Source organism: Misgurnus anguillicaudatus, chromosome 4 (genome assembly GCF_027580225.2).
Source record: "Misgurnus anguillicaudatus chromosome 4, ASM2758022v2, whole genome shotgun sequence".
Taxonomy (NCBI): Eukaryota; Metazoa; Chordata; class Actinopteri; order Cypriniformes; family Cobitidae; genus Misgurnus; species Misgurnus anguillicaudatus.
The window spans coordinates 29,260,760-29,273,874 of NC_073340.2; the positions used below are offsets into that span (position 1 = coordinate 29,260,760).

General features: G+C 36.3%; 1 long non-coding RNA gene across 1 annotated transcript; it reads right to left on the reverse strand.

The window, feature by feature from the left end:
* Nucleotides 1–292: 292 nt before the first annotated feature.
* LOC141363721 (uncharacterized) lies at nt 293–4,769 on the reverse strand. The gene is made up of 4 exons (XR_012369299.1): nt 3,576–4,769; nt 3,006–3,060; nt 2,788–2,886; nt 293–948 (listed from the first exon to the last, which is right to left on the reverse strand). It is a non-coding gene; the product is annotated as an uncharacterized lncRNA (long non-coding RNA).
* Nucleotides 4,770–13,115: the final 8,346 nt, after the last annotated feature.

Below are 13,115 nucleotides of genomic sequence, written 5' to 3' on the forward strand. Positions count from 1 at the left end.
TAAATGAATCAACAACGCAAATCAAGGAATTAACTTATTTCTCTATTTAAGACAGTCTGGCAGGGCGGTAACAGCGATACATCAAACACTGAAAAGTTTATAGGATTAGATTTGGAAGTAAGATTATGAAGAAAACAGCGGTCCTGACTCCTGGCTTTTTTCTATAAATTGAGCGCACGCGACATTGCTGTTCGGGTTACGTTCAAATAATTTCTTTAAAAGAATTATGCTCTGACTCGATTGAGGTTCATTACCTCCCAGCAAGCAATTTTGCGTCTAATAGACGTCTAGTAGCCGTTTAAACACCCCCCTGACGTCTAGGCTAAAACAAGGCTAATTTTGGGCTGTCAGTGAAAATCTAGTAGACGTCTATCATAGCCCAAGAATAGACTAGTCATCAAATAGACGGCTATTAAACGTCTACATATATACGTCTAATAGACGGTGAATGTGGGTCTAGGCTAATAAAAGGCTAATTTTGGGCTGTCAGTGAAAATCTAGTAGACGTCTATCATAGCCCAAGAATAGACTAGCCGTTAAATAGACGGCTATTAAATGACTACACATATGGGTCTAATAAACAACAAAAGAATGGCTAAAGAACTCTTTTTAATCCAATAAAACAGGTTCTCATAAACATGCAATTATGCAAATGTATTAAAAATATATATTGTTAATACAATAGAAATTCAGATAAGACAAAATGAAGAAAAACTACTTAACAAAAAGAATAAAAACTGTAACAAAATAAAAGAATAAATAACAAAATACACTTTTTAAAAATGAAATAACATCTAAACATTAACAAACTTATCTTCAGTTCACTTCAACTTATTAATTGTACTAATTTCTATACACCACGTCCTCCCTGGTGCCTGTTTGAAATGCCCCCCATTGCATCCTTCACTTCCAGTTCTCTTGCTGCTGGAAAGTTGTTCAACACAGCATCTGCCAAATATGAAAAGAATGCATTAGACAAGTATTTTTGCTTTATGTTAAATGTGATCGTCATTCTCTTTTGAAGAAGTCTAATATAAATATTGACAGGCAACAGTAATCATACCGTTCTCATTACTACAAACACAAGTGCATGTTTTTCTGTGTGATTAATGACATTTTGGAACTAGCAAAAGAGGCTAAAAGGCAGGGTATCTGATTTTGATCCAGAAACATTTTTAGTTATGCTGGCTGAAAGTCTCCTCAAGTCTTGATAGCAATCACTATGTTAAGTTGTCTAAATGTGTATTTTTATATATTTGTGTCATCTGTTAAAGGCATAGGAGCAAAAAACGTTAAAAAAATCATTGAACTCCGACCGAATGCAATAATTGGACGTGGGCATGGGCCAGTTACCAGTTTCAAGGTATACCGAGATTTTCAGAGTCAAGGTTTTAAAAACCACAACAATTTTCTGTGATACCGGTTTCAATGTATGAACTGTGTTTTTACACAAAATGAATTAAATCATGTAATTGACTTTATGTTTACATTTACAATTGAAAGAATATTATCATTTAAAGGCTTTATTTTTATCTGGCATAAACGTTGTATGTTGCTTAAAAATAAAATGTATTGTGTCCAGTTGAAAAGTTGATGTTTTAATATGCAGACATTTGAAAATAACACATTTTAGTGTCACAATGGCAATATCGCAAAACCGTGGTATTTTTGCTTACGGTTATCACACCGCCAGAATCTCATTCCGGCCCATGCCTAATGTGACGCATACAATTTTTGCCCCTCTTCTGTGAACATGTTTTGCATGCCACTTCACACCCTGTTCATGCTCTGTAAACATAGGTAGAATCAAACAAACTTTCCTGCTGAATTGACAACCTGCACAGGAGCAGCAAAATGAAAGACATTTTAAAAATAAAAAAAAACCTCTGGATGAGCAAAGAGCAAAAACCCAAATTAACATTGGTAACTTCACTGCTTTTCCGCAAAATGGAAACAGCTACAGGTCTGAAAGGGTCGTTGCAGTGTCTCTTTTGGAAAGGTAGGTATGCAGTGTGATTCTATTATGATGGATTCAGATTGTATTTTATTAAAACGTGTTGCTTATGTAGTTTGTGTTCCTTTACAAATTAGTGCAATGATATTTATCTTTTCAAATTTCTAAACGTGCTGTATTTAATTCGGATTAAAAACAGTTGTTTATGTTGGTTATTTTGGTAATGTTATTCACTTTGTCAGTCTTACTGGTTAATGAGATTGGAGTGTGCTTCTTGTCGGTGTGTGTAGGCTAAACTTAGTATTTTTCAAAATCAAATACCCTGCCCTTTAAGATGCCAAGCATAAAATATTCACAATACAATCTTATGGAAAAAAACCTGTCAAATGTCTAAAAATAAAACAAATTAAACAATACCGTATGGGTATGCTTTTAATGATTAGAAGATATTAAAGACGGAGTCCACGATGTTTGAAAAACGCTTTGGAAAAGGAGACGGGCCGACTACCAAAACACACTTATAGCCAATCAGCAGTAAGGAGCGTGTCTACTAACCGAGATCCTTGCTGGGTTGCGTATGTGTGGGGCAGGTCTATCAACAGAAGGTCCAGATTCTATTGGGGTAGGGGCGTGTTTGTTTAGGTGATTTCAAATATCAACATTGGCTTTCAAACATCGTGGACTCCACCTTTAAGGCAGTACCGGACTGACGTCAATTACTCCTCACATAGCCTAATAATGCCATATTAAAAGAAATTATTTAACCAGTAAAAAAAACAAGATCTATTTTGTGAAACACCATTCAGCCTAAAAACACATACAAACACACTTACCTTTAATAACTGAGAACTGGTGTTTTATCAAATGCTTGCTTCTGCAGTGGACCACCACCATTCATGTTGAACTTTGACATTAGTGAATTTTAGTGAACTCTAAAATACAAAAGACAATGTTGTTAACAGTTGCAGACTGACATATTTTTTTGTGAACACATGAAAGACTGTGTTGACACCACAATGTCTGATTAATATTGCATGTTTATAGAATTTACCTGTCCAGCATTCTTCAGGCAAGTTTCTCCCTCCAATTTCGCACAGCTTTGACACCTGAATAGCACATGCCTTTGTCAGTACTTGTATAGTATTGTACAGTATTATATGCTTTAGTGTACACGTGTTTACCAACTTTAAAGGTGAATGCCCAGTGAGTGACCTGCAAGTTTTCCCTCACTAACACAATAAAACTCTTTATTCCAACAGACTGAAGGCCTGTAAGTTAACTCCATATGCTTTCCCCCCCACAATCTTTCTCTATATGCATAATTGTAAAGCACAACTGCCTACATTATACTGTGAGCAACACATTGATAACTTAGCTAAGTTACTGCTGTTACTAAAAAGCAGCATACAAAATACTCATGTTAATCTTCAGTGTAACGTTACATAGACTCATTTACCTCCACTATTTTATTACATTGTGTTTAGGTTGTACTGTTTAGGTTTTATAAAACATGGGTTACTTACACTAACGTTATACTGTTAAGTTACCCACACGAATGTCACGATTCCTACAACAAATAAAGTAAATACATTTTAAACAAATGTAAAATAAAAACACTTACAAGACCAAACGAGTGTGGAAGATTGCTTTCTGGCTTCTCGCTGGTGTTGTTGATTTTCAAACAGCGGAAGTCTTTCTCGCGAGATTTGGCCTCGTGTTTGTGTACTGCAGCTGCACTCTAGCGGTTCGGAGTTGTAACTGGATTTTGTTTATCATTGAAATACGGTCAAATAATGAATGTTATGCGTGACAGCAGATATTCAGATAAGATAAATAAAACCAAACATCTTGAATTCACTGGTGTCTTTGCATGCCTGATGAAATATCATACATCTTGCAAGTTATTTTGGCAAAAACAAAATTTTATTAAATTCAAGGTTATTCTGGGCTAAACATGATTTGTTCGTAGCCGGTCTATTTATAAGCTAAATAGTGGCTATGTACGACGGTGCATAAAACACTTTAAAAAATTAAACAAACCTTGCAATCGCTGTTAACTTTGCTTACACAATGAAATACCATACATCTCACAAGTTATTTTGGCAAAAACCACATGTAATTAAATTAATGGTTATTTCTGGGCTAAACGTGGGTTATTCGTAGTCGGTCTATTTGAAAGCTAAATAGTGGCTAAGTACAGACGGTGCATAAAACACTTTAAAGAAATGAAACAAAATACCTTAATCGCTTTGAACTTTGTTTACATGATGAAAAATCATACATCTCACAAATCATTTTGGCAAAACAACATGTAATTAAAATACATGTTTATTTCTGGGCTAAACGTGGTTTATTCGTAGTCGGTCTATTTATGAGCTAAATTGTGACTACGTACAGACGATGCATAAAACACTTTAAAGAAATGAAACAAAATACCTTAATCGCTTTGAACTTTGTTTACATGATGAAATATAATACATCTCACAAATCATTTTGGCAAAACAACATGTAATTAAATACATGTTTATTTCTGGGCTAAACGTGGTTTATTCGTAGTCGGTCTATTTATGAGCTAAATTGTGACTACGTACAGACGATGCATAAAACACTTTAAAGAAATTAAACGAAATACCTTGTAATCGCTGTTAACTTTGCTTACATGACGAAATAGCATACACCTCACAAATTATTTTGTCAAAAACCACATGTAACCAAATTAAAGTTTATTTGGACTAGAAGTGGGCTAGGCACAGCCCGGCTATATCGGGTCTATACTGAAACGAGACGTTGAAATGACGGCTATTGCTTGCTGGGCTAATTCCGTCTTCGGGTTCGGACCTCTCGATCCCTGACCGGTAAGTTAAGCAGGATCTTTCGCCACAAGTGTTGTATTGCCATGCTGGACTTACAAATGCTCAGACAGGTTGCTCATCGCGTTGTCAGCAGTTGAAAGACGTGTGGGCATAGTGTGCATTTCACACGAATATTTTTGTCCTTTCGAGCAATACGCTGAAAGTAATGTGAATATCGCCCCAGTGGCTGAAACCCTCCGTCTTCATTTCCCGCTCCCCTTTGCACCAGCAGCTCCGTCAAATCAATCTCTATGGCAACGGCACACGTACAGGGACACGCATGCACGCACCACTTAAATAGACATAACTTTACACCCAGGCAAACACTGCTTGGGTAACGCAGGAAAGCGCGTTCCTATAGTCTAGTAAAGTAGTGTAGTTACCAATATTATTAGTGTAATGCGTTACTTTACTTCGTTACCCAAAAAAGTAATGTAGTTACTGTAATCCGTTACTTTGTAACTCGTTACCCCCAACACTGTCCGCCTTTAACATATACATTGTACTGTACATTATTTTACAGCTTCATACTTCAGATTATATTTGTATTTTTCCTGTAAACAATTTTAGGAGAAACATCTGAGACTAAGTTGGTACTTAAAGGGGACTTATCATGAAAATCTGACTTTTCCATGTTTAAGTGCTATAATTGGGTCCCCAGTGCTTCTATCAACCTAGAAAATGCGCAAAACAACAACCCTAGTTTTGGTAAACCATTTTCTGCAAGCATGTGAAAACATAGATCATTGAATTTTAGCTCCCTCTGTGATGTCAGAAGGGGATAATACCACCGCGTAATCTGCACTATCCAACCACGACACTGCCATTTAGTGCAGAGATCAACTCATTTGCATTTTAAAGGACACACCCAAAAACTGCACATTTTTGCTCACACCTACAAAGTGACAATTTAAACATTCTGTAATAAATTATCTGCAGATCCATTTTGAGCTAAAACTTCACATACATACTCTGGGGACACCAAAGATTTATTTGACATCTTAAAAAAGTCTTGTGAAATGTCCCTTTTAAATGAAACACAACTGAGAACTTAATCCGATCTCCTGAGCTAAGAGAGAGCAATAAAATTTTCCTCTGGTTGTTGACATTATTGGATTTTTAAAAAAAAACACGGTGGCTAATTTGATGAGACTTTTATCCAGTACACCCGCAGACATTTAAAGCTACTGTATAATATAAATTAAAAACAATTGAGAGGTTGTCTCTATTATAGCTTCAAAGGTCTGTCTGGTATACAGTTTGTCTATACGTGTGAGATGTAAGCAAACTTTCAAAGGACTTAAAATTAATAATAATTTGACAAAACTAGCATTAAAACAACTACAAATCAAGATATATAGACAATCTGTCTAATTTTATAGATTTTTTTCTAACCTTGAAATCCTTGAAAGTTTGTGAATCTGGGGGGGGGGGGGTCAAAGCCCTGGGAAGTTTTTGAAAATATACATACATAGATACAGGTCATTGAAAGTGCTTTAATCTATTTTATGTAAGAAGTTTTCTTGAAAAAAAAAATCATATTATTCCCTGTGTAGTGTATATATAATTTTATCAATATCATAAAAATTCTAGACTTAACCACACGTGCTAAACTGTTCGCTTTAAATGCTTATATCTTCTGTATGTGAATGTTGATTCATACCAAAATGCTTTTTTGCATAGTTGTGTTTGACACAAGTAACCCGAGACGTTTTCATATGTAACTGTTGTTCCCTTAGAAGGGAACGAGACGCTGCCTCTTCCTTGCCATACTTCCTGCGTCCCTGTAACGCCGTCTTTGGCAATATTTCAGATAGCAATATACTTCTTGGCTCCCTTGTCACCTTGTCTTTGTCGATAAGCCTCACCATTGGTTGAATTTGATATACACATTCAGACGCACTTACCTCTGGAGACATCCCCAAAGGGTCACCACAGTGACGCAGCGCGAGTTCCCTCGAACGGAAACTGTAACAATGTATTTTAAAAGGTAACACGATGTAACCTTGCTTTCACTTGAAATGTGTCCCCACATTTAGTCCTTGAGTTTGAGGGTATTGGACCTGGAAATCCTTGAAAGATCCTTAAATTTTAAGGTAACTAAGGTGTGGGAACCCTGAATATCAGACTTTACATGAACTGTAATGTTGTTTATTTTTATAATGAATTTCTAGTTTTAAGCTGTAGAATTGTGTTATTATGTAGATATTGCGAGCCTTCAAATATTGATAAAGACAATAAAGCCTTAAAATCAAACCACTTTCCTACACTATACTACATTTGATCTTTAAACTTTAATATGATACCCTTAAAAAGTCACTATGCTCTAGAGAGAAAAAGATAAAGAGAAATTCAAAAAAGGATCTCTGTCCTCTGATGCCTGTGTAAATCCGACAGCAACAGAGTTCAGATCTGTCGGAAGGGTTTGGGTTATGTCATAATAGATGAATTTGCCCAACTACAACTGCGGCCAAACCAACTCATTAGGGAAGTGTGCATGCGTGTGTGTGTGTTTATGTGTGTGAGGAGGTAGGATCTGAAGAGATCTAATGTTTTTCTGAAAGTTTTGTCATCTCGGAGGCAGAGCGCTTTGTATTATTACAGTATCTCATGGAATCCAAATACCTGTAACATTTTCCATCCTGCTAATATTTTCCATGATATTTTCCCACATTGTTCACTTACTCGTACACGTAATATCTTTTTAATTATCCGGCGGTCTGTGCTTGCGCAATATTTTAGTTCAGATGGCAGGGCCGTGCACAGACATTTTGAGGGGCAGTGGCCCAAACCAAAAAGGGGGCAAGGGGGGCACAATTTATATGGTTTTAACAATATGATGTGTTATAGATTAGTATCAAATAATATAATTGATTATAATGGAAAATAGACTTTATAACAAGATTTAGAGTGTGACAAAACTTCTTAATATTCTATATGATTTACATGCTGAAGCTTTGAATCCATGTTTGCAATTTTGAACAGCTTTTGCAGCCTCCCTTCCAACTCTGTCTTTTTTTTAAAAACATTGTTTTTTATTTTTTGTCGACAAAGTGTGCCAACAACAGCAAATTTGGTGTTATTTATATTATATCTCATCGGGTACTCATTAGACAATCACTGTAATTCTAAAAATGTTTGCTAAGTAGTTAGCACTTTAGGAAGACAGAGAGCAAATCATCCACAGAAATACAAAAATATAGGAAAGCCGAGAGAGGTCATCCATATTTTTATTTTTGCTGCTTGTTTTCTCATGATCTCGAGATAACAAAAGTTGTTTTCTCGCTATCCAGACATAATAATCCAAATGCCATAATGTAATTTCCTGTTCATAATATTTCATTTATTTTGAAGTGGAGTCTATGGAGTCTTCGGCGTTACCACGCGTAGCTAATTATCGATAGACTTAATAAATAAATAAAGTTTGATGTTCGTGAATTTAGGGACCATCTCTAAAGTGCACTGTACACGTTTCTATCTTCAATAGTATTTAACAGTTTATTTGAATTAATATAAAACATCTAAAAAAGTGTGCATTATAGTTGACAACCACGAACACTTTACAGTTGGTTTTGTGACTGTTTGTTGACTTTAAGTTATTCCATTTTAATGCTGTTTAAAGTAGAAACCTATATGGAGTACTTTAAAGACGGTCCCTAAATTCACCACGCTATGAAATGGTCAATTACTGGCAAATCTGTTTTATCTTGAGCGAATCTCTGAAGTAAAATCTCATTTGTTCATCCATGCTAATTTGCTAAATATGCTTTTGCTGTCTAAAAATTATGTTCTATTAAGTACACGTAAGCTTTGATCGCATCACAGGAATACAGCTTTTGTTGTGTCGAGATCACGAGAAAACAGCAGCGTGTTTTCTCGTGATCTCGACATGACAGAGGTTGTATTCTTGTGATGTGATTAAAGCTAAAAATTAACGAGAAAATTAATTAGTGAACACAAGCAAGCAAAAATAAATAAAGAACACGACCTCTCTCGGCTTCAAACTACCAAATTACTAATTGAGCAGCTCAACAACTGAGGTAATGTAATCTACCTGTTAATACAACAAACTGTCGTCTTCGCCCTTCAAAGAGTGGACACAGAATGTGAAAGATGCTGCGGAGCGGGCGGGAAATCACGAAGTGGATTACCAGAAACAGTGGATCTTTAGACGAGCGGTAACAGAACACTTTGACTGGGGTTGGTGAGAGGGGCACCTCAGCCGATTAGGGCAGAAGGGCAGTTGCTCTAGCCACCGGGCCACCCCCCTGTGCACGGCCCTGTCAGATGGGATGCTTTCGGGGCTGATTCTTGATCTGCTTCTTTACATAACCTTATTAAAATTGTTGGATGTTACATGCCCATCTCGAGCATTAGAGAAAGTTCATGAGAGGTCAGCTAATTTTATTTTTAAGCTTATACATTAAGGATCAATTAATGATAAGTTTATTAGGTGAAGTCTGAATACGCATAAAGAAACTGGTCAAATAAAAGCAACAATTATATATTAATACTCTGTGAAGTACTTTCTGATATGTAACGTAATTTGTTTATTTTACATAGTTTTTCAGAATGATTATGAACATGTTTACATTAAAATCATACACTGTAAAAAGTGAAGTTTAATTAAATTTTAAAAAGTACTTGAATTGGTAACTTTAAGTGAAAAATTTAAATTAAGAAAGCTTACATTTTATGCTTTAGCAATTGAAGCAATTTTTTTTAAATTTTCACTTAAAGGAACAGTATGTAGGATTGTGGCCAAAACTGGTACTGCAATCACAAAACTTGTGGCTAAAACTTGTTCTGCAATCACACAACTGGTGGCCAATACACAAAATGACAACATAAACATCAGTTGAGGGCTGCAACTCCACTTTTTAAATGACAATTTCCTGGTCGGACCACTGTTGTCTGTGATATAAGTATTTGAAATGAAAATGATCTCTTAATGTCTAGTGACATATCAGGGCCATTTTATGATTATTTGATATTAAGCAGGCTAAAGCACTTACATCAATTTATATTGGGTGCTCAACCAAAAAAACGTAGTAGTATTAGTAATGCAAGGTCGGCGACACCAAAGCTCCAAAAGTATCAATAATATTTATTCTTTAAAAACAGTGCATGGCATCAGGTTACGTTTCGAGCATGCAGGCTCTTCATCAGACGAATGATTATCAAATGAGTATTTGATATAAATTTCTTACATACTGTTCCTTTGAAATTTTTCACTTGAAGTTAAAAAATAGTAATTTTTAAGGTTTTTTTATATTTTAAGTTTTTTTTATAAAATATACATTTTTCTAGGCACATGTTGACCACAGTGAAGTTCTGAATATATATAATTTTGGCTCGTATTGGATTTTTTTGAACATCTGAACAGAAATCCCAAAGTAAATTTTTTGTTATACCAAAGTTTGATTAGTATTCTAAAATGTGGAAAATATTATTAATATTAAAGAGCACCTATTGTCCGATTCACATTTATACATTTCCTTTGGTGTATAAGTGTGTATTAGTACATGTTAACGATATGCAAAAGGTACAAACCCCAAAGTAAACAATGACGCGAGTTATCGTTAACGTAAATCTCTTTTCTTGGACTGCAACAAACACCCGGATTGTAGGCAACAGTTTACTTCTTCGGATTGTTAATGTAGTAAAGACCGACATTATCATAATTCCTCCTGCTTCGGACTCACCAGTAAGTTTACTCCTGTTAGCATTGCATAGTGAGCGAATCTTTCAAACATGGTAAGGAGCGGCACATTTCCTGCTGAAGTCGGAGGTATTCCGGCCAATCACAACGTACAGATTAGCTGGCCAATCAGGAACACGGCGCTTTTCAAATCCGTGCATTTCAGGAAGAAAGTGAAATCTGGAGCTACAAAAATGTACGGTATGTGGAAAATAATGTGTTTTTTTAACCATAAACCACGCGAACACACTGTATTATACCAAATACACACAATAAAGTTTTTTTAGCAATGAAATGGGTGCTCTTTAATAACGAATGAACAGGTGCCCCTAAACTTTTGCACGGTAGTGTAGGATACTGTTATCCTCTGTGTCCTTCATATTCATGAGAAACATTAAAGATTTGGTCATATAAGATTTCCAATAAAAATAGGATGTAGCCTCACCATGTACTTGTCTTTCATTTACTTTAACACTGCAATCTTATACTTCCTTCAGGGTGACTGATACATGGACCACTGGTGAGGTCATTTAAGGTTGGACTGAATGAAGTTTATAGCCTTGTAGACTTTCTCACCCCTGCACACTCGCTGACTGGGATGCTGGCAGTCTTTATGATTGGCTGAGATGGAGGTATGACCTCTTTTACCCTCTCTCTGGCTAAGGTTGGTATTGGACACATAGCTTCTTACTTACTAAATACTTCCCAGTGTACTTTATACTGCCTATTATTATTTTATTAATAGTATGTGAAAGATAATCCATTATGCAACATTGTACTATATTGGTCACATGTTACATATTTAATTCTTTAAGGGCTGTTATGTTATTATCTTGAAAATAAAAATCCTTCTACATGTAATGAGTCAACAAAAGATAAGGTATTTAATTCAATACACAATTTACATATTGTGTACTACTTCACAATACTACTGTGTTGTACATTAAGTGTAGCATGGTAGTATACATTGGTTTACACTTATTTCAGGCATCAGCCGTGTCTTTTCTCCAACCACTTTTCTTTTTAACCCTATATCTCACTGGGGTACTGGATGTAGTAAACGCTAAACTGTGCATCTGGTGTCCAAGAGCTACAGCTATACCTTTTTTTATAAAGATAATTTATTTTGATTTAGTGAGTCTCAAGCAGTCAGGTTCTGGCTTTGAGAGTGTTCCAGTTCTTGTCTTATTAATCCTTTGCAACCTCTCCTGTCCTCTTTAGTAAATGAAAAATTTACAGCTATGGCTCTGAACTCCAAATCAAACAGTAAATCTTACCCATAAGACTTGAGATTTGGAAACAGCTTGTTTGGTCGTGTTTCATGTTACCAAATAGAAACATAATTTGGTTGCCGAATACAAAGTATAAGAGCAGCGTAATTGGTTCCTTACTTTTCACTTTGGCAAATTTTTAATCCATTTTTATATTCACTATCTGGGGGGGCTGTGGTAAGATATCTCATAATTTTCACAATTAGAAATTACAATTTCGCTGCCTGCGACTTTACATCTATAGACTTTGACTTCATTGGCAGTAAAATATTTTAATGGCTTATAGATGCCTGGTATTTATCATATCCACATACTTTGGAAAATTAATATTCCCAATATTCTCACTTTGCTTTTTCTTCAATCATTTTCGCGCATTTCTTGGCTTGGAAAAGGCTGAGCAATGAATACTTGACATGTGCTGTTACCAGACAAATAAAAAATGAACCAACCAATAGAATAATGAAAATATTTCTTGTTAGCGTAATGGGAAATGTTGGCCTCGTGCTTTGACCTGCCTTGGTGATGCTAGGGCTGCTTTTTTAAGCTCACAGAATACGAATAAAGGTTTCTCTCCATTTCGATCTATAGAGGTACTCTGGTCTAATGGCATTTTACAAGCAACTTCATCTATCGACATAGATGTGGCCTAGATGTCACTTACCCCCAGTCTTTTTGTCCTAAATGGCTGATGTAAGCCTTGCCTCTGCCTGTTTAATCTGTTGGCCCATATATGAGGCGTCTGGACCTGATTTTTATGGCCTGTGAGAGAACACATACCCGTGTGGTCAGGACTGGACTGGAACGCAAGCCCGTCTGTGACCCTCGTGTATGCACATCCAGTAAAACCATTTAGCCATTACTGCCAGTTCTCTCAGGTAGGGGAACGTTGATATCACTTTTGGCCTTTCGCAAAAGCATCCAGTTGAGACCCGATCACCACTCAGAAATTAGAGCGCCTTGGTCCTAGACTTTCGTTTGACTCGAGGGCAGTGCTGGGAGAATGAGAACATGGATCCATCATGCCTTGTTACCACTGTACAGGCTGTTGGTGGTGGTGTAATGGTGTGGGGGATGTTTTCTTAGAACACTTTAGGCACCTTAGTGCCAATTGGGCATCGTTTAAATGCCACGGCCTGCCTGAGCATTGTTTCTGACCATGTCTATCCCTTTATGACCACCATGTACCCATCCTCTGATGGTTACTCCCAGCATGTCACAAAGCTCAAATCATTTCAAATTGGTTTCTTGAACAGTCAGCAGATCTCAACCCAATAGAGCATCTTTGGGATGTGGTGGAACGGGAGCTTCGTGCCCTGGATGTGCATCCCACAAATCTG